The sequence below is a fragment of the Olea europaea genome, chromosome 8 (assembly GCF_002742605.1).
Source record: "Olea europaea var. sylvestris chromosome 8, O_europaea_v1, whole genome shotgun sequence".
Lineage (NCBI taxonomy): Eukaryota > Viridiplantae > Streptophyta > Magnoliopsida > Lamiales > Oleaceae > Olea > Olea europaea.
Window position 1 is genome coordinate 7904113 of NC_036244.1, and position 6402 is coordinate 7910514.

Consider the following 6402-nt stretch of genomic DNA (forward strand, 5'->3'; position numbering starts at 1 on the left):
TTTAATGTTGTTGAATATTGTAAATTTATCAAAATAAGCAATTCTACTAAATTTAGAAAAATACTATTATAAGTCGTAGTTAATCGATAATCCTCAAAATACTAGCATAAATGTTATTGTGGAAACATATTTTTTAAGTGAATGACTTTTGTAGAGCTTAATGGACTTTTATTGATTTTTATATACTTTTTTCAGAAATAAATTCTTGTACATGACATTATATGTCTAAAATTTATTCAACATCCTTGTTTTATTGAATAATACAAACAACATACTTCGACATGAAAATCTTTCAATTCAAATGAAAATATCACATGACACTCCCTCCCACCATCTGAAATCCTTAACTAATTAATAGAATAATTGATATAACTTTCTATAATACAACTAGATCTTATCTAATTTCATCAAACTATCGTCTCGATGTATACAACATTGTCTCTGAAAGACAAGAAGCACTGGAATAGATTATTCATTATGTAGATGTAGCAAATATTGGATTTCAAAATTTCTTACACGAGCCTTTGATTCATTCAAAGTTTGATATTACTTACAACTCGGATCAAATGGTATTAATATTTGTCAAAAGCAATCCAAATGCTACTTAAAATGCTCGTAAATGCGTGAATAATATACTGTAACTCTAAGAGCATTTTCAATGGGATTGTGGATTACACTAAAGAGTATGTCACATCATCGCAAAATATTTATATGACAAGAAAAAAAAAAAAACAAGAGAATCTTTAGCACATTCACCATTTAATTTTTATAATTTATCTTCGCTCTCTCTATCTCCTCTTTCTTGTGCACGAGGCTTACAATTTCTCTGATCCATTGTCTCATTGGAGATGCTCTTTTCTCCATTTTCATTTTGATTACCACATGTACAACAATCAACATTTATTGCATTAACTATAGCCGAATTTCTTGTTGCACGAATGACTATGCTGCTATCTCTATCACGGACTCAATAAAATTAAATTCTCCATGTGTATTCCTAATAAAATCAAACCATGATACATTAACCAGGATAAATCTCTACCTATTTATGAAAATTGTATACATGCGATACGTACCCTCTCATGAATCTTTTTGAGGGAATTCAAAAAGTATTGTAGACCTAACATTTAGTGGGATAACACTAGTTGTACATAATTTTTTATACATTAAGGTGTTCCACACATTCGATTGGGCTCCACCCCATGTGAATGTGGGACACGTTGATGTACAAAAAATTACATACACAAGCAAACCCCTATCTAGTGACATTTTTAAGTACATAATAGTGCATGAACTTACCTAAACTCTTCATTGTCCTGGGAACAAAAGTGATTTAGCATGCTCAACTGCAGAGTCTATAATGTTGAAGCCCTCATGCCACGTTAATTGGAGTAAATGGTGGAATCCTAGCAACTCCATAACCCGTGGATGCGAATACAACTGTTGAGCACGTGAAACGACCGTGGTTAATCACGTGATGTTGGCCCCACGTTTCCCGTGCACTGCCAACAAGCTCCACAACATTTGGAGCACGTAAATGAATTGTTGGTATACACGATTCTTCATTCTTCAGTTCATGCATCAGATACATATATAATTTTTTTAGTCGAAAATATTGACGCGATCAGACCATATATTTGAATCATGTAACTCATGGATGGAGCTGAAATCAAGAGGAATAATATGTTGAAGAATGAAGATCGATCGAGACAAGGGCGGACCCACATGGGGTCAAATGACCTCGCAAAGTTTTGGAATTATTATTATTATTATTTTTTTTTAGCCTAACAGCTACCCTCTCCAATTGCCAAATCCAATTTCCCAATAATAGCCCACACTTGTGAAAAGTCCAAATCCAATCACTATATCCATATCCATAATCTCATTCCCATAATCCATTTACTCATTTACCCAAATCCAATCCAGCTTATATAATGAGTTCCTATATTCCCAAATTAAATACCATATTTCCCAAATTGCCAATTACCAAACGTGAGTTGTGATTCGTCTTTCTTTTTAACTCGTTTTTTCCATTTTCCAGTTTTCTCTTCACCTTGGCCCTCCACCGGGCTGTCCCTAAGCGGCTCAACCCCTGCTATATAGGTTAGCCCCTACTGCTACTAGACTACGGACTACGATGAAAATCTTCATATTTGACCCCACAATTCGAAGTGTCTGGGTCCGCTCCTGGATCTAGAGGCTTGTCTCTATAAGGCTTTGGAAGAGTTGACATATATTTGAGAGCTTAATCATGTTTTAATTCTAACCTAATCCCATATTTATGAACTGAGATTCCTTGCATTTGATTTTCATTCTATTACAACGTTTAATTCTACTTATATGTTGTTTTAAATTTGGGTTATGCTGAACTTTTCCTCCATTAAATACTTGATATTTCAGACGCATCAATTTTTCTTTGTCAATGAGAATTAGACATCAAGAAATTCGACAAATATCAATTCACATAGACACGTACTTTCAAGTAGTTAAACAAGTAGTTCTCGCTATCTTTGACGAATCCAGAAATTCGAGTGAGCTAGGACGATCGTCGACCGTCGACGACCACAATTGCAAGATCATTTATTAATATTTAATTAAATAATATTAAATGGCGACACATTTCGATTCCTATTTACTATTGGGTTCCTGTGTCTTTATAAACCAGGCCAACGACCTGTCTTCTTTGTATTCTGCATGCTACTAGCCATGGGAGAAACTCAAGAAGACATTAATGGTGAGATTATGAAGTTAACTTAAATTACTGTCAGATATTGGAAATTTTCTTGCTGAATTTTATGCACTCAATTTATTTTTGCTTTTTAATTATTTCTTATTTTCTGCTTTTATCTTTTTCTATTTGCTCAGATTGATACAAATATATTCAATTATACTAAGTACAATGTTAAAGCTTATGGCATTGAAGAGATATTTCTACTTCGTTTTCCATTATTTACACCTTAACTACAACGCTGATTTAAGGTTCCAAAGCCAAAAATATTGAGATTTTAGTAGATTAATGTCTTCCATCTACTAAATGTTGAATTTAAGACCAAAGAAAATTATATTTACTAGAACAAAATTAGACTTCATACAATTTGGACACACACAACTTAATTGACTAACAATATAATATTTCTACTTAATGGACTATTAAATAAGTTCTAGCCCTCGTTTGGCCCCAATTTTTTGGAACTGAAAATGGGTGGATAGATTTTTTTTTTTTAAATGAGTGGTTAAAAAAAATATTTCGATTTACGTATAATATTATTTTATAAATGTGCGATTAAAAATAGGCAAGAAAAAAATGAAATTTAATGAAATTAATGTAATGAGATTCAAAAAGGGCTACTAACAATTTCACTTCTCTCTCTCTCTATGCACTCTTCCTCTTGATCTCACTTTCTCTTCTCTCATTAAACCCTGTCTCTCTCACCTTCTTTGCATACACACACACACAGACAAAATAGGCGGTGGAGTTGTATCTAGAGAATTCTACCAAAAAAAACCAGCTTTTTAATTCCTCCAGATTTTTCAAATGGTAGGCGATGTTTTTTTTTTTTTTTAATCTATTTTTTCACCAAATTTATTAAGAACAAAGATTATTGGTTTGGTGCTTAATGTTATTATTTTCTTCGTTAATAGTCAACTGATGTTTAATCTCAGCAGATCATCAGAAATTTGAAGAAGAAGAAGCAAACTATCTACCTGAAAATGCAGAAGGCCACCATCAATCTTCCTCTGGTCGGCCTCGACCGTACAATCAGTGGCTTAAAATGGCCATTTTATGGGCTATTTCTTCTCTCAGGACAGTCAGGAGCCATACTTTTAGGCAGATTGAGATTATATTTTATGAAAGGTAGAAACCGCAAGTGGTTGATAGCACTTTTAAGTAACGTGTGATTCCAGTTCTCATCCCATTCATTTTCATCTAAGAAAAAGGTTGTCTTTCGTCTTGAAAAAAGGCTGTCTCGCAGCCTGGGCGGCCGTCGAGGCTCGTCGAGTGCCTAGCTCCATCACTGCCCGCTATAAAAAAGTATAACTGAATAAATAAATATATATAAATAAAATAAGTAAAACATGTAAAGAAGAAAATTTATGTTTTTTTTAAGGGAAAATTGCAGTCGAAGTACCAAACCTTTCATTTATTAGCAGACTTTGCCTAAATCTTTGATTTGTGCCACCGTGAGTACCAAACCTTTAAAAAATATGTAGCTCAAGTCCAAAATGACAGTTTCCGTCTGTTTCACCTCAAAATCCGTCAGTTGATCCCAGAAATTAAAAATTTAATAATTTGACCGCATAGGACAAGGCTAAAATGGTCATTTTACCATTTTAATATTAATTAATTAATTAAACTATACACACACACACACATGTACATACAACCTCTGTATGTATTTCTTCTTTCTTCTCATCCCAAGCTGCCCAATAATGGGGAAAACCAGTCTCACCATATGCCACCCGCCACCCATCGCCGGTAGTGCCACCACCGTCCGGCCATACCCATAAATCATTGCCCCCACTCCCACCCGTAAAAAAATTGGAGTAAAAACCTCCCATTATCAAATCTCAAGTTCCCTATGGAATATGAATGGAAAATATTTAGGAGATTTAGAAATTGGAAAAGGAGCAATTTCTGATTTCCAATTCCAGGGTTTTTTGTGAGTTTTGATTTGGTGAAAATGAATTACAAAAGCTTTCAAGGGATGAAAATTAGGGTTTGAAAAACATGATTTCCTTAAGTGGTGGGTAGTTGTAGCACGCGACGGTGGGTGTTTGTAGCACGCGATGGTAGGTGATTGTAACAAGTGATGGTTGGTGGTGCTGTGTTTTGGTGGGGTTGAGGGATGGGGGTCGGGGTTGTTGGAGAAGATGACCAATTTTTCTTTTTTCCTTTTTTTTATTGTTTTATATTAAAATGGTAAAATGACCATTTTAACCTTGTCTTATCTGGCCAAATTATTAAATTTTAATTTCTGGGGTCAACTGAAAGATTTTGGGGTCAACTGACGGATTTTGAGGTCAAACAGACGGAAACCGTCATTTTGGACTTGAGCTGCATATTTTTTAAAGGTTTGGTACTCACGGTGGCACAAATCAAAGGTTTGGGCAAAGTCTGCTAATAAACGAAAGGTTTGGTACTTCGGCTGCAATTTTCCCTATTTTTAATTTACTTTTTGTTGGAGAAGAGGGATATTCTATGATATTTGAAGGATTTGCTAATATTGGATAATATTATGGCGCAATCACGATTTGGAAGTAATTCGTTATTTTCTTTCCTTGATTGCCTCATCCTAAATAAGGCAACATTGATGTAATGTGATTATATATGTTTTATTGTAAGCTCCAGACAAAGTTACAAGTTCCTATCTTCTCCCAAGGATGTAGGTTGCTACACAAGCGTCGAACCACATAAATTTTTGTATTCTTTTTAGTTTTATTGAATTCTTCATGGTATCAGAACGGATGTATTGATTTGGTCCATTGCTATTCAAACGTAATTCGTTTAGAAATTTAGAAACTCTTCCCAATCTCCACGAAAAGAGATTTTTTTTAATTTTTTTTTTGTCAGTTTTCCGTTACCTCCATTAAAATGGTTGTATCTTTCAAACCATAAATCTTAATTGTGCAAGCTCGGTGACGTTGGATTCATATGATACGGTTCTGGCTAATTGTGTTTCGGCCCATTTTTGGCCACATTTGTTGGCTCAAAATCATCCTCAAAGTCTGTTGTTCACGTTTTTCAATTTTCTGCTACTCCATTTTGGCATTTGCAATTTGTTTTTCAGTTTACATTGATTAAGAAAACAATTTATCTGCCAATAACAATGGAGAATGATGTTAATCCCGGATGAAAGGGCTTCATTAGTGGCACTTCCGCCTCTAGATATCCAACATATGAGGGTGGATATTGAATGATAAACTTGTTCGATCTTGGCTTCTAAATTCAATAGCAGGACTTATTGATGAAATCTTCACATTTTCAGAATTGATGGAAGACTTGTGGAATTTTGTTGAGGAAATTATGGAAAAAAAAATAATGCTACTAGAATCTTTAAATTGCAACGGAAAACTACTGTCGCTGAGTAATGAGATAAGCCATTCATCGAACACCTCAATAATCTTAGGAAGATGTGGGATGAATTGAGCATGTACCATCCACATACAACTAATGCAAAAATCTTACTAAAAAGGGCCGAAGAAGGTAAGATCTTTTCTTTGTTGAGAAGTTTGAGGCCAAAGTATGAGAATCTTTGGAGTCATATCCTTATGAGTTCTATGCTTCCAACCTTTTCGAGTGTGCGTGCAAGAAGAAACTTGAAAAAGTCGATGAATTCAAAAATAAAGAATATACCTGAGTCGTCTACTCTTACTGTAAAAAGAGATGAAAAAGGAAAACAT

At 34.3% G+C, this 6402-nt stretch overlaps 1 long non-coding RNA gene across 1 annotated transcript; it reads right to left on the reverse strand.

Moving 5' to 3' along the window:
• Positions 1-319: 319 nt before the first annotated feature.
• Positions 320-4017, reverse strand: LOC111398713. The gene is made up of 3 exons (XR_002703384.1): positions 3706-4017; positions 1300-1567; positions 320-997 (listed from the first exon to the last, which is right to left on the reverse strand). It is a non-coding gene; the product is annotated as an uncharacterized LOC111398713 (long non-coding RNA).
• Between the last annotated feature and the right edge of the window lie 2385 nt (positions 4018-6402).